At 39.6% G+C, this 15,581-nt stretch overlaps 1 protein-coding gene across 5 annotated transcripts in view; it reads left to right on the top strand.

Moving 5' to 3' along the window:
- The window catches only part of LOC136872042 (uncharacterized), a 69,857-nt gene that overhangs the window by 40,778 nt on the left and 13,498 nt on the right, over window positions 1–15,581 (top strand). Inside the window, exon 6 of one of the 5 annotated variants that reach the window (XM_067145867.1) lies at window positions 8,444–8,495. The exons of the other annotated variants lie outside the window; for them this stretch is intronic. The gene's annotated coding sequence lies outside the window, so the exon portion shown is untranslated. Of the gene's footprint in view, window positions 1–8,443; window positions 8,496–15,581 lie in introns of those variants that run through there. 5 annotated transcript variants of the gene reach the window in all.

Raw genomic sequence — 15,581 nt, 5'->3', positions numbered from 1 at the left:
ACATCATTTGTTTCATCTCATTAATTCCTCTGATTAGGTTGACGTCAGGAAGGGCATACGATTGTAAAAACTCGTTACGAAAATTTGTCTCGCTTCATACTAGAGAGAAAAGGGATAAGGGTATCATATTGTCATATTATGCAATATTGATGGAAAATAACTTAATGGCCAGTCATTTGTCTCTGTCAGTTGAGCAGTAGGCCTACCACACAGTAAAACTGAGTAAATCTAATCACTGCTTTCATTGTGTCGCCAACTTCCCTGCTACCGGTATGTCGTCATTCCAAATGACTTCATCTTCACTGCCATCTCATCAGTCATGCATAGAGAGCATTCAAGGTCCCATCTTTTTGAAACTTTTAAAATTAGTTTCGTTTCTGACTATAGAGTACAAACAGTGAGGATTTTTTCCCAAATGGTTTCTGGGGAGTTTGTGTATGTGTAGCAGAAGCCACTCCTTCCGAATAAAGACGTGCTGCAGAAAGCGTGCCAAACCACCAACTGATAACTAGTGTATGTTACCAGTTGTACTTCCGAATGTAATACATAGTGACTGGAAGCGTTCTTTACATAACTGCGGCTATTAAAAGCCAAACCCTTATTTTTAAGTATATTTCATGCTTGTTCTCCACATTTATCACATCAGGATTTACCTAAACAGCTGTAAATGAGATAAGAGAGATCACATTGTTTAGGTTAGGTATGCTATCAAGTGCCTGCATAGTGCCAGAAGTTCCACGACGGGAGGATTAAAAAGAAATAACAGGAAAGTTTACTGCATTTATGGATATCTATAGGTGTGATGGTAATGCGTTTTATTGTGTTTCCAAAAATCATTCAGTGGGGACGTAAAATTATTTATTATTATTATTATTATTATTATTATTATTATTATTATTTGTGAGGTATGTTGGTGAGTAAAACAGTAGTTATGATTGGATTGTTTTTATTATGTTTTAAACCTATTTCTATAAAAAAACTATATTGGCCCGAGTTATGAGATATTAAACAATCACTTTGTTAATGATCTTGCCTGCTATGTTAATAGCAACAACTGTGAATATTTCTTAACTGAAGTAAACTCATTTCTTCATTCCGAGGTGGTGCAGCTCTTTTTAGACAGGCCCCCAGTGGAAGGGAGTTGCATGTACCATTTTTACTGCATATCAATCCAAGACCAACTACAATAGGTTGTAGTTGGTCTCGATCAATCTTCCTGCCATTCGTAAATCTCTGGCAATACGGTACTGGAAATCAAACTCAGGCTCCCAAGAATGACAGCTAATTGTGCTAACCATTATGCTGGCGGACATTCTTAACACATTGCTGTCCGGCCCATCTGACGTGTAACTGGCCCCTGTGGCCGGAAGGTTTTGGCAGAGACATGGAGTTGTTGCAGGGTATCATTCAAATTATTGTGATTCCTAAACCTGGAATGAGAATGCACTGAAACTGATCATATATTTCCACTAACCTTTTTAATAGTTCTTCAAGGTGTGGTACCTCTCGAAACACACTCCTCTGTGTAGTGGCACCTCACAGAACTTGCAGATGAATCGTGTTTCGCTCCTCAGTTTCTTTGCAGCACAAACTCTGCAGGGTCCCTGAGGAATTTTCTTCACACCTGTCCTCACAATTTTGTCTATGATATGTTTCTTCATATCTCCTGAAAGTCTGCCTGGGGGGTCTCGCCTAGGTGCTCTTTTAGATGGAGGTCCAGTTGGTCGTTCCTGAATGTCAGTGTCAGTTTGTGGGGTAGCACTGTCACTCAACCATTCCTTAGCAACAGCATGCAGGTAAACCTTGTATGGCATTTTTAGCTGTGGATTTACCTCTCTAAACACTCTAAATGAATTAAATATAGCACAGTTTAGAAGGTACATGACGGATCTCTTTGTCCACTTTACTGTCTTCCGAAGCATTGGACAGTAAGAGAGGTACTGATCTGCACGATCTACTCCCTTCATGAACTGATTATAATCAACAACAGATTCCAGCTTCTCAATTGGTTTACCTGATCTGTCATCTTTACCCGTCTGCACTATAGCTGATGAATGTATTATTGATATCATTCGCACATCTCGCTTGTCCTTCCATACCTGAACAAGTACATCCTGCTTTCTCTGAAATTTCGTCTCTCCCTTTTTCAGTTTCACAGATTTTAGACATTGAGGAAGGCCTCTATTCAATCTAATTGTCCCACACACTCTAGTACCATGCTTTAGGAGCACCTCAGCAATATGGACACTATTGTAATAATTGTCCATACACACATGATGCCACAAATTGAGACTAGTTCCCATCACAGACAATATAGTGTCCTCCAATTTTTTCCCTTGCCCGGAATATATTTCCATGTTGCAGATATACCCACTGACTGATTCACACAACATTCGGACAAGAAGGCCATATCGTCCCCACTCTGGCAAACTAGCGAAACTGACAAACTAAAGAATCTGTAGTTCTGAAGTTCTGGTCTAGATTTTGTTATTTATATATTGTCTACCCTCTGACAAAGTCTCATATCTGCAGCTCATTCTGCATGCCTAACACACAAAACCAATAATTAAATATAAAAATTGATTTGACATGAGTAATCACAACTTCTTTCAGCTGTCCTAACCTTTTGACAATTTGCAGATTCATTATTTTGCCAGAGCAGGGACGATATTTTACCAGTTTCGCTGGATTATATGTTCGAAAGGAAAGTCGCCCCCTCCAAGGAATCATACCTTCATCAAGTGACAACTGCTGTTTAGGTTTATAAACTGTCTGAAATTTCTGTAGTAAATAATTTAGAACATACTCGATTTTGTATATTCTACTGGAATTTTCTGGTTGCTCTTCATTATTACTAAAATGCCATGCTTGCCATATTTGTCTAAATCTATTCCTACTCATCGTCTTAGAAAATATTGGTGTCTCAGTCAGGGGATCTGTGGTCCAATAATCATTGATTCAATCTTTACGTACTTGTCCCATTAAAAGTAACAGTCCCAAGAACTTTTTGAGTTCATTCACGGTTATATTTGTCCACTTTAAAGTTTTTGGTGAGATTTTATATTTCAGTTCATTCTGGTAATGATATCTGTTTGATTCCTCTACCATATACTCCAACAGATCATCACCAATGAACAACTTCACGACACAACTTACATTTTCAGGTTCGCTCGGCAAAATTTTAACACCAGGCATCCCCGAGAAAGGCTCTAAAACCGGTACAATATCTTGATCAGACCACTCACTGCCAGAAATAGGGAGATACTATCAACAATACTTACATTATCTTCGCTATCTGAAGCAACAGGTTGTTGTTCTGACTGCTCACATGGTGCAATAAACGTGTCATTCACAGCATCACTTCCACATAAATGCACGACACTAGCACTAGAATTATCACTAGACAATTCATCTTCACTCTCCTCACAATCACTGGGAACATCTGACAAATTATCAGCGTATAATTCACATATAATATCACCAGGAGTCAACCCACTGTTTACCGGCGCTGCCATTTTTGTTTACTAGCATTGATGGATACACGGCAGATATTCGAAGGCGAAAACAAATGCCACTGAAGCTCTAAAACGGGGAAAACCAGTACTAAAAGAAGCGTAGATTTTCTACCGTTTAGGTACATCAACGATAATCTGCAAGCAGTTCCCCAATAACCGTTAGATGGCATCAGAAGACAGTGCTGCACCAACACGTATTCATACGTGAGCGGCTGCAGAGCACCGCGCTCGGAAACACGTATCGGTACGTGAGCGGACAGCATTGTGTTAACTATAAATAATAGACACATATACATGAATGATGCGTGCTTGCAATGCGCGGGTCGGACACGAAACTATTCACCTATTTGTGCGACGCCATTAGAGTTGCAGTAGGCTTACACTACAGAAGCGGACATTTCTTAAATACGACTGCGTGACTTTGACGAGCGTTTTCATCGCGTGGATCGTACGGACAAAACTATTCGCAAATTTGTGCGATGTCATCAGAGCTGCAGTAAAGCTTGTAACTGCTTTGAAGCGGAATCGTTGTTCTTCTCTGACAAATTATGTTGGGGGTCTTGTATGTGAGATTTTTTTTCTTTCCAGTTTCTTCGTCTCGAAAAGCCAGAGGGTGTCTAATACACGAGTAAATACGGTATGTGTGTTTCAATCAAACAGGACAGTCTACAGCTGACAAATAAAAGTCGTTTGAATGCATTCCATTTTCTGCAGAAGTACTTGTCTGATTTTCAAAATAATTACAGCATTGAATTTGAGATGTCCGTAAATTTAAGACTGGGTGTAGGAAATAGTGTAGTTTCATTTGATAAAGCAATGTTGGTACCGTTATCTCAGCACATATTGATACCCTAGAAAAAGTTTCTATAGTTTTAGCATCAACTTAATCTTATGAAATTTAGTTAACTTATGAATAGGAGTCATTTACAGTGTGTGTGTGTGTGTGTATATATATATATATATATATATATATAGAGAGAGAGAGAGAGAGGGGGGGGGGGGGGGGGGGAACAAGAAACAGAACATATACAGTAGAACCTCAATGCATCGTTCCCAAAACTGCTGTTTTCCCATATTCATCGTTCAATTTTTTCGGTCCCAAAAGTGTTCCATATAAACCAATATTATTCCTCAAACTATCGTTTTACCACGCCGATCAGCAAAAAAATTGTCCTCAGGCACAGTTTTCCCGCATTTGTAAAAAAAAAAAAAAAATCGCAAAGGATGTTTTTGAATTTAAAGTGACAGTTCAGTACTCTTCATAAGTTATGAATTTCATTATGGTCTGTATTTTTGACAATTGATCACTATCAGCTTGTATAGTGTCCTATATAACTGGGACTAGTTTCGACCCCATATATTTATTCGGTCATCTTCAGCCACGATCCAATTGGAAGACATATACTCACATATAACCAATAATAAAGTAAACAGTCTAGTATGTCACAATTTACAATCCAAATTTAAAACATCAATGAAGTCCAAACAACACATCCAAACTTGGAACCAAATGATACAACAAAACTGCTGTGGTTGGTGCCGAACTATGCCGTTGCTCCTACAGTAATCAAACGTTCCTGAGTTGGTCTGGGAGTTGGCATTCCCCATCTGTATTGACGAGCCACTTGATTTATAAATTATGTTTGTTCAATAGTAATATGGGTAATGATTTGTATGTAGCTTGAAGAGGAACATTTATAACTTGAATAGGTATTCCTTTTCATCAGATGTAGTGATCTATTGTTTAATTTGGTTTGAAGTGAATGTCTGAAAAGAAAATATTTGAAGTAAATTATTGATAGAGCTCAGTACTCTAGCATAGAATAACGCCAACCAGTAATGCAAGAATGGGTGAGCAATTTAGAGTTGCTAGCCTTGAGCAAGGATCTTGTAGACTGGAGTGCAGTGTGCAAGTTATTCATGTGCAACCACACTGTCTAATCACGACTACGAGCTCCTGGCACCAATGCTTCTCCTTGATCTGCTAACCAGCCCTAGAAATATTCTTACTTACTTAGAAGAATTAAAATGGAGGCACTGTATAATTCAGATTTGGCACAATTTTCTGTATTGCTATTGGTCGGCTACGGCTGCCACCTTTGTTAAAAATAAGAAAGTCTTGCAGTTTCAAATCGTCATGGCATGCACCGGATACTTCTTAATTAGTCACAGGGTAATTAATAATGTCGTACCTAGTGGAATGTGTGGGATGCTAGATGCCTGTTGATCGCTTTGTTGGCCCCTGCCCAATTGTCACAAGCTGGACGTAACCAATCCAGACCAATGATCTTTTCACTAGCCTGATCTTGTAATGCGTTTGTAAGTTGCCAGCCTCATATAGCCTGCTTTGACATCATCCGAGACGCGCCGCGTTGAAGTTCTAATCTCTGCGACATCCGAGCCGCGCCGTGTTGGATCTCTAACCTATTGTCCGCAAAGAGTCTACGGAATCTTTACATCAGAATGCATGTTATTGCCGTAATATCCACGTACAGCATTAATTTGCAATAAGAGATGTAAAGAAAAGTGAAAGGAAATGGCGTAAAAGACACGCTTTTTATTTTCATCGTATTATCATGGTTGCAATATTTTGATGCTGGTATGTATAATATTAGCATGTCTAGCTCCATGGCTAATTGGCTAGCATGTTGACCTATGGTCCCAATAGGGTCAGGGATTTTAACCTTCCTTTGTTAATTCTGACAGTACGGGGGCTGGGTGTGTGTGTGCCATCTTCAGCATTGGAGTTCTTCATAGGTAAGGCTGCATTTTCCTATACGCGCAGGTTGCCTATCCGGCGGCACCTCGAAAGACCTACACCAGGCCTCTCTGGAGGCCACACACCATTATTATTATTATTATTATTATTATTATTATTATTATTATTATTATTATTATTATTATTATTATTAGATATACATAAGGAAGAAATGTTCAAATACAGTACCCATAATTGTATTATTTTGCTTTCCCGTATTTTTTATGTTACCCGCATTTATAGTTTCCCGTATCCATCAGCATTTCCCCCCTCCCCCTTGAAAAACGATACATTAAGGTTTTACTGTAATAGGATGAACACAATTGTAGGTCATTGTGGGAAGAGTTTTGAACCAAGTCATATAGATTTGAAACTTGTTTGTTCCTTTCCAGTTCTTGTGAATAGGAGTATAATTCTAGTAGAGCAAATGTATTGTTTAAGATGATGTGTAATCAAATGAAATCTCTGGTAGCGAATTGATGAGATTGGAGAGGAATGTTATGATATGTCATTTGTAAGATAGGAAACTTAAAAGGGTATTGAAAAGGTGGACCCTGTTAAGTTTCCTATCTTACGTTCTCAGTTCAATATGGACAAAAAATGAAATTCTTAGATTTAAATATGTCATTTGTAGTTAATCCTCCTCAGTGTTCTATCTTCCTCACAAATTACTTTCGTGCCAAGACCTACAATAAAAGTGAGATCTCCTTTTGTCATCTTGTTCAAAATTGTTGCAATATACGAAGGTCATCCGGAAAGTTGTACCCGTTTGGGCAATAAAACAGGGAGCAAATATTAACAAATATACACATTTTTATTGGAAAGAGCATACTTTACACTACTTCTCCGCATAATCTCCAAGCAAATTTAGGCATTTGTCATTTGTCATAACGTGCGACGAGTTTTTGTATTCCAGCATCATAGTCCTCCGCTGCCAGCGTATTGAGGTACGTAGTCACGGCTCGTTTAAGCTCTTCATCGCTTTCTGCCAGAAAGTCTTTAAGCTTCGTAAAGAGATGAAAATCCGAAGGGGCCAAGTCCAGGCTATAAGGGGGATGGTCGAAGGTTTCCCACTTGAATTGCTGCAAAAGTTGTGTTATCGCAGCTGCATGTCATGAAGGAGAATGACGCCTGTAGACAATAGACCTCGCCGTCGATTTTGTATTGCCCGCCGTAATTTCTTTAATATTTCACAATACGCATTAGCATTAATTGTGTTTCCACAGGTCATAAAATCAATGAGCAGTACACCTCGGCGATCCCAGGAACCCACCTTGCACAGATTTTTGAATAATGCAGATGGTCTTTGACAATTTCATGAACAATTGTTTGAAACACATTAGGAAAATGTTACAGAGTTCATCAATTGTGACGCACCGATCGTTCCTCACGCATTCATCTACTGCGCTCAGCAGTTGGTGTGTAATGACAGGTGGTCTCCCTGAACGCTCCTCGTCGTGTGTATTCCCCCTCCCCAGGTTGAAGTTGCGACACCAGCGCCGAACAGACGACTCGTCCATCACATTGTCTCCATACACCTCCGTTAATTGGTGATGAATATCACAAGGTCGAACGTTTTGTGCATTAAGAAATTTAATCACGGCCCTCACTTCACAACTGGCGGGGTTCTCAATTTGTTTAAACATTTTAAACGATCACAGACACAACACAGGCAATGCTAGCGTCACGCAACCTCGCACAGAGCAGGCAGACAGGGCATTGACGCGGTCTGACCTTGCCCAGCGGCTAGCCGAGTCGTCAGCGCTTAATGCGGCGCTGACGGGTACTACTTTCCGGATGGCCCTCGTATTTCTGTAAGGATTTTACTCCCCTTCCTACATTGCGACCTGTTTGGTGCAAAGTATTGCTGTCAGGTGAGTCTACGCAGTGTGTTCACAGAGGTTGAATGATTTAGAAACTACTGGCTTTGTTATGCTGGTTATTATATGTAAATGCTTGTATTGATATATGTTTAAATGATGTGAATTTTACCATTCCTTCTTTCTAGTCAATTCTGTTCTTGCTCAAGATGAATGTTGCTTCAATTATGTCAATGTTTGTTGTTTGCTCATTTAAATGTTTGTTAATTGTCTCTTGAAAAGTTTCAGGAATTTATTTGATGTGTTTCTGTGTATGCTCATGAATTATACAAGGGCTGTTTCTTTATTAGTTGCAACACTGCTGTGTGTAGACTGGAAAATGGAACAAATGTTTCTTGCTTATACTTGCATTATGGTGGTTCCCAACATACTTCACAGTCCATTGACTTATCCATCCAATGCTCCGCACATGCACTGTCTTGTCTATGCAGATCGGTTGTATAGTTAGTATCCAAGATGTTCTTGAAACAAGAACAGCACAGCTGGATTGAACTTTAATGTGCTCGCAGCCATACAGCACCACAGTGTCACTAAGGCATGTGGAGATTCAGTATTTCCTTACAGAACCAGGACAGATTGAGTCAAAGTCTTCAGCGATGGGCAACATTATCTGGTCAACATGTCTCGGCCGGATCGCTCTGGTGTTATAATTCAGAAGGTATAACTTTGGGTACCTCCTGCCACTACACTGGTTTGACCGCAAGGCACAGCCCTGAGGCCACTAATCACAACTGCAGATCTTGCACACTGTCAACACGTTTTGACTTTCTTACCTCACTCTGTTTTGTTCTGTGTGTTGAAGTGCAACTAAAAGTGGAATTTTACGGACTTAAGATTGCATAAAATCGAGTGTGTAGAGTTGTGAGCAACCTACTTAAAGTGTTTGACAAGGAGTTTCTTGCTGTATTGATTATTTTTTGTTTAGTAAACATTACAGTTTTTGTTAAAGTAGGTCGGGGGGAAACCCTATATTCCGATCCAAGGAAGGTTTACAGTTATTTCAAGAAAGAATCTAATGCTGTGAGAAATAATAAAATTGAATGTGAGAGTCATGTGATGACTAGAACATATGAGGCTACCGGTCTTCTGAAGCAAAGTGTTTTGAATCTTCTGAAGAAGAAGAAGACGTTAGAAGAAGACGTTATCAGATGAGTGTGGTTAATCAATTAAAATAGTGAGTAAAAAAAGAAAGAAACCTGTTGTGAAAACATGTTGGTAGTTTTGATGGAATTGGTTTGAAGGACAATTCTGGAAATGTAAAAAAGAAAGGCTGACTATATATGAAGTATGAAACCAAAACCAAACCCCACAGCACTTAACGCCCTTGAAAGGGCTTTGGCCTGCTCAGCAACTGCTGCTCAACCCGAAGGTCTGCAGATTACGAGGGTCCGTGTGGTCATCACAACGCATCCTCTCGGCCATTATTCTAAGCTTTCGAGACCGGGACCGCCATCTCACCGTCAAATAGCTCCTCAATTCTAATCACCTAGGCTGAGTGGACCTTGAACCAGTCCTCAGGTCGAGAGAAAAAAACCCTGACCTGGCCGGGAATCGAGCCCGGGGTCTCCGGGCGAGAGGCAGGCACGCTACCCCTTCACCACGGGACCGGCATGAAGTATGAAAAAATGTACTGTATATACAATAAGGTGAAACCCATAATAAATTTCCTGGGATCTCTTGTTTACTGTTAGGTTGGTTGTAAAAGATATTGGTTTTCAGTACTCTTAAGAATGAGGGAAAAAGGAAATATTTAATTTTTCCAGATGAGACGTAGGTTAATGCTCACTATGCAAAGAAAAATATGTCGTTGGAGACTGAAGGATCAACACCCCCAGATAAAATTCCTTTAGGAAAAGGACAGCAAATTGTTGTGCAAGTGAAGAGCGAGGAAGTGTTCATGCCGCATGCTCTTCATACATTCTCTTCCAAATCCTCGAAAGATTATTATGAAGAGATAGATTCAGATAGGTTTGGACTGGGGTATCAAGAACAGTTCTTACCGAATATTCCTGAAAACTGTTATTATCATCGATAATCATCCATACTGAACTGAAAAAACTCGGACATCTAATTTTAAAGATTGCGAGATGCAAGCAGTGTTGCCAATAATGCAATAAGATTACCCACTAAACGGCTGCTTGAAAACTACCAGAAATCCCCTCTTCCACTCCTTAAGCTTAGTTGAGTTACAAAAATACTATATCGTCATGAAAATAAGTATATCCTTGTAGTTAAAAGTATTCCAAATACTATATATTTCACATTGAACTTATCTAATAGTCCAGGATCATTGATGTCTTTTTCTAACTCTTCGATAGAAGGCACAGAGGAAGAAGCAGTAGTAGAAACAGATGCAGTATCTGGTATGCTTTCACAGTCTCTACTTGTTGTAATTACGTCAGCCTCGTGTGGGGCGATTTACCGGCACGTAAAATAACTTCTGCAGGTCTAAATTCAGACACCTCAGCATCTCCAAAAACCATAAAAGTTCATGATTAAAAAAGCCTAAACACGTAAGAGCTTGAATGTTTTAACGTTTGCAGTTGATGAAATTAAATTATGGTTTCCTTGTAAGGACCTTATTTTTTGATATAGGGCAAAGGCAGGCATTTATACAAGTGGAGGCGCATGCTTGCGCTAGTGCACCGTCACTGCATTGTCCTACATAGGCTTGCAGTGGTGTCTCAACGGCGTACTAGGATCAGCGTCTTGGAAAGATGCAGCATTCCAGCTGATGAGCCCACTGCTGCACTGGGGCGAAACTCTGGTAATTTCACAATTGAAAAAGCCTAAAGACTTAGGAGTATGAATGTTTTTACAATAAAAGTAGTTAGTGGGACGTAATAAACAATAACACTATTATTAACTTGTTGTGTTACTTTGTTTGGTAGCTCATATAGTAGCACTATGTTTCTTCTCAGTCCTGCTTGAATCAAAGGCAAATTTATCATTTTGTGTCTCATTCTACTTTTACGTATAATTTATTCTTATTAAAAAATTTCCACCTATTCAATACATTCTTCTTGCAGTACATATATTTACATTACATTAAGGCGCTTAGAACCAGTTTCGACCCTACTCAGGGTCATCATCAGCCATAATCAAATAAATACACCTTTTAGTCGAAATATTGTAAAACGATGCATATTCTATTAATGAACAACATAAAATTACTGATATGAATTGTATGAACAATTATAATATGTGCCGTGATGAGTAGTTAAATTGGACCAAGAGCTATGGTTCTGGGTATGTTACAGACGTTAAAATGTTATGTAGCAATAAATGTACATATTAGGATAAAAATACCTAAAGTAATTACAACAAATTATGCTAAAATGTCGAAGTACAGGTAGTATACAAGTGGTTCTCTCTGTACGTATTACAATCTATGTTGTGGCTCAGTTCTAGACTGCTTCAACTAGTGGACATGTGTCATTAAGTAAAATTTAACTCTTAGTACAGAAAGTACAGATATGCCTTCCGTCAGAGTCCTAATAATGTTGATATGGCTTGCAAGGATTAAGTAATGCAATTGTGCGGACTAATATGAAAATGTCAATTGAATATCTTCTAAGATTGTAAATACACACTGCGCATGGTGGTTTTTAATAGAATAAGTATTGTTTTAGGATATTTCCACTAAAATGTGTGTTTATTTGATTATGGCTGATGATGACCCCGAGTAGTCAATGAATCTACAACACTCTAAAGCGGATTTGACTCTTGAAGTAGTGACACTTTCCAACGAATGAAGAAATAAAGACGCACTGTAATTTTTTTTTTTTGCTTCCTTTTTTAAGGGAATCTGCTACATTTCAGCTCTGCCTACAGTTCAGGTCTTTCTGGGGTTGCCTTTTGATGGCATCACAACTGTCCAAATCAAGAACATTTAGAGGTGCCCTAGAGGGGTTCTTTAACACATTGAGGTCTTGCTCACTTTTTTTTTTAAGTTCAACATATAAACTTAACTAATAAAATATGGCTGATATTGAGTTTATTTGGTTTTTAGGCTGTTCAGATTTGTTTGTACAAAAGATAAATCTACGTAATAATTAGTACATAAATATTATGTGTGATCTGTTAGGTCTGTTCAGTTAATATAACTGTTGTTCAGTTTGATTGCACGTGGCCACCATTACATGCACACTGCTGTCGAGTCAACGAAGCTCTGATTCATTTAGAAAGAAAGAATATGATGTGTAGAGCTGTAATTTGCTGTCATCTGTATTCTTTTTATTTGAGAATGATCTGAACCAAATCTTAAACTGCAGTGCCACTCAAGGAACAAAGTACGTTAGTTTTGTGACCTGAGAAGTAACGCTGTGCAGGCTTCATTCTCCGCAATAAATAACATCACCTGGACAGCATATGGTCATTGACCTCACATGCTTTTTCTCCTTTTACTATGGTCGCTCATTTATATCTCTTACATTTGACCAATTCGGCTACATAGCACGCTGATAGTTTAAACCTTATCACGGGAAGTGCACAAAGTTACACCTTCTGAACTATAATGACAAGGATGTGCAGCTTGTTGGCGGGTTGCTGGGAATGGATACAACCCAGACGGTTCAGAGTTAACCTGAGATTCCAAAGATAAAAGAACTGTTTCATAGCATCCGCTTCCAAACTGTTCCCAAAGTTCTGCAGGCAGTAGGCTGCTCCATTCACACCATCCAGAGAACAGGCGCTGCTACTACGAAGGTAAGGTCCATTTGTCAAAGAAACAAAAGTAATAATTACACTAGAGGACCTGTGCTGCTCCGCAGCATTCGTCGTAAATAGGTTGATATAACATTGCTCCATGCGTGGCCAGGTACTTTACTGAACATTTATTTTACGATTATGTGTTAAGTGATTTTTGTAGATTTCTTTATTATAACGTTGACCTTTACAAACTTTATTCTTACAATTTAGATACAGTAGGTCTTATGGTGACGATGGGATAGGAAAGGGCTAGGAGTGGGAAGGAAGCGACTGTGGCCTTAATTAAGGTACAGCCCCAGCACTTGCCTGGTGTGAAAATACGAAACTTCCGAAAACCGCCTTCAGAACTGCCGACAGTGACGTTCGAATCCATCTGCCGAATGCAAGCTGACAGCTATGCGACCCAAACCGCTTAGCCACTTGCTCAATTTTTACGAACTACTTTGTAGTCTTAGAGTTATTGTTGTGCGTTTATTTTAAAGTTTAGATTATTTCAGTTTGCGCAGAACTTTGTCCTTGTGGCAGCCCATATTATCCGGGAAGTAATCGATCCTTTCAAATAATGAAAGTGATAACTGTGTGTATGTACACTCAGTGCTATACATATGATGTACATGATTCCATCTGTCATTGGGACTGTCACAAATTAGCCTAGATAACCTCAAAACTGCGAATTCAGTACTGATCTTGGTCAGATGGGAAATTTTATTTTTCTCCCCTTTTCACACCATGCTGATGGTGACTGAACGTAGACTTAAATGTCATCCTGAGTGTCACTATTCATCTCAGCAGCCCAGAAACCTACGGATTCAATACTAATATGCCGTTTTCAATTATTTTTACATGTCACTCCCTCCCCACTCCACATCTAATGATGCTAGGGGTGTCCTTTTTAAAAAAAAATGCTATTTGTTCGGGGCTTCAACCTAGAAAGATCTTTTTCCCCTACTTGCACCATATGTTAGGAACCTGTGTGTATTTGTAAATTGCGGAAGTGTAAAGTGTTTAATATGAGGAAAGGAACGTTAAGGATGACACAAACACGCAGTCCCCAGCCCAGGGATATTAATCATTTACAATTAAAAACCCCTGACCCAGCCGGGAATCGAACCTAGGGCTGCCGGGTGACAGGCGAACGCGTTGCTCCCTGCACCACGGGACCGGACTCCCATGGTATTTCTCCCCAGATAGTATTAAGTCAATGTGTACCAAGTTTGGTTCAAATTGCAGCTTTGCCTATAGTCGCCATCATTTCTAATAGTTTAGCTTCGCCGATATCTTCACGTAAAGTTATTACTCCTTTACTGTGTGCAACCTGCTAGGTGTCCGGTTCCATGGCTAAATGGTTAGCATGCTGGCTTTTGGTCACAGGGGCCCTGGGTTCGATTCCCGGCAGGGTTGGTAATTTTAACCCTCATTGGTTAATTTAATTTCGCTGGCACGGGGGCTGGGTGTATGCATTGTCTTCATCATCATTTCATCCTCATCATGACGCGCAGGTCGCCTACAGCTCGGACACTCCTGGCACTAAAAGCCATACACCATTTCATTTTACCTGCTAGGTACAGAATGTATTGCGGACCAAGGTAAGCCTTCGCCTGCTATTTTTGGAGTGATCATTTAATGTCTTGATTTTAGGATTACTCAAAGTTTACAGAACTTAGAGACTTATCAGTGTCCAGTGCTTCATTGGCAGATAATTTTGGAGAGAATAAAACAAAAATGAAGTAAATCAGTCCAATAGAACAGACGGACTGGACAAATCTGTTTTTAGTAACTTCCTTTAATATATAGATTCTTCTTCTTCTTCCTCTTCACAGTACCATATCAGGTCCCCGTGACATTGGGGATCACTGTGGTGAATGCAGTACGATCTCTTGCTAGATGGAAAAGTCTTTCAACACTGCGAATTCCAGCCCATTCTTTGATGTTTCCAAGCCCTGATGTTCGCCTCATCCCGACATCCCTTTGACCCTGTATTTTGCCTTGTACAATCCGCTGTAAGATGAGATAACGGTCATTTCTAAGGATGTGGCCAAGGTAAGAGATCTTCCAGTGTTTTAATGTTTGAATGAGTTCCCGACTTGCTCTTGCCCTTCTGAGTACTTCTTGGTTCGTTAGTCGTGCAACCCACGAACTCCTGAGCATCCTACGGTGGATCCACATTTCAAAGGCTTCCAAAACCTTTTTATTATGTCCTCTTTACACATTAAGCTATTTTTTTACATAATTACCATGTTTATACATTTATCATAGCATTCCACCTATTTTTGCATCCCCTCATCGTAGCACTCTGCTGCCTATGACTGTAGCCCATCTTCAGCTGCTGTTTTCACTTCTTCGTCGGTGTCATACAGCTGACGCGTGAGGAACTGCTTCAGATAACGGAACAGATGATAATTGCTCGGCGCAAGGTCCAAGCTGTACACTGGGTGGTCCATTTGTTCCTATCCAAAAGATCAGATTGTCTTGAGTTTGAGCAGCAGAATAAGGCCATGCATTGTCATGCAGCAGCAAAACTCTAAATGACAATAGGCCACGTCACTTATTCTGTACAGCACGCCAAAGCTGTTTCAAGGTTGTGCAGAACACAGCTCAGTTTATAGTTGTCCCTCGTGACATGAAGTCGACTAACAGGACACCATGTGTGTCCCAAAACATAGTGGCCATAATCTTGTGTGTTGACATTGTCTTTTTGGCTTTCACTTTGACTGGAAA

This window comes from Anabrus simplex, chromosome 4, assembly GCF_040414725.1.
Source record: "Anabrus simplex isolate iqAnaSimp1 chromosome 4, ASM4041472v1, whole genome shotgun sequence".
Lineage (NCBI taxonomy): Eukaryota > Metazoa > Arthropoda > Insecta > Orthoptera > Tettigoniidae > Anabrus > Anabrus simplex.
The sequence above is the reverse complement of the archived record's forward strand: the minus strand, read 5'-3'. Positions and strand labels throughout refer to the sequence as shown.